Below are 889 nucleotides of genomic sequence, written 5' to 3'. Positions count from 1 at the left end.
GTGGTAACGGCACAGCTAAAGATGAGTGCACAGAATAGAGATGAGCAGTCGTAATCCTCCCTTGGGTTGCACAGCTGTGGATCCAGGAGCAGCTCCATTAAAGCAAGCAGGGTACAGCCATGTAATCGAGAGCTGAATTGAATCAGACAGGTGATATCTGGAGGTGATGAAATGTGTTTTTAGTGGAGCACAGACATTATACTGCCCAAAGGATTCAGGTAGCTGTTGCAAGTCTGCACTGGCATACTATGCTGCGATGCACCGATACATTGTGATTTCACTCTGCTCACCAAATGACATTGAAATTTGGAGCTGGGGGAGTGCCTGTGTTTGCACTTGTGTCTGTATGCACTGAGGATTTTCTGCCTCAGAGACAAGAAGGAAATAGAAGACTCAGCTTGGATTAAGCACTCTGGAGCCCTGGGTATGTGATTGTGCCGGTTCCCTACCCACCCCAAAAAAAGCTGCCTAAATGGGTTGGTTTTTTCACATCAGTTGTCAGAGGTATGGCCCACAGATCACATTTGGCCCACACAGTACATTGACAGCCATTCTGCAGAGTACCACCATTCCTATTTTAGAAAAGTAAATTCAGAGTTGCAGGGAGTAATTGGTGGGGAACTGCTGACCTGACAACCCCGATAACCAGTGATTTTTCATATCCTTCAGCAATTTACTGGAATATCAGCCCTCAGGGCCTTTCAGCTTCCATGCTAGGGGTAGAAGCCACCTTACCTACCTTTGGATACCTGTACGGTAGGTTTCTACCACCAAACTGTCCTTTTCACACACCCTTTTAGGCCAGTATCATCTGACTTAGTTTAATTAGCTGCTTTATGCAGAGGTGACTATAGAAATGCCTCTTTGTTTTCCTTTAATGTAGACTAGA

The sequence above is a fragment of the Buceros rhinoceros genome, unplaced genomic scaffold (genome assembly GCF_000710305.1).
Source record: "Buceros rhinoceros silvestris isolate BGI_N320 unplaced genomic scaffold, ASM71030v1 scaffold6824, whole genome shotgun sequence".
NCBI classification, from domain to species: domain Eukaryota; kingdom Metazoa; phylum Chordata; class Aves; order Bucerotiformes; family Bucerotidae; genus Buceros; species Buceros rhinoceros.
This window is presented reverse-complemented; position numbering follows the sequence as displayed.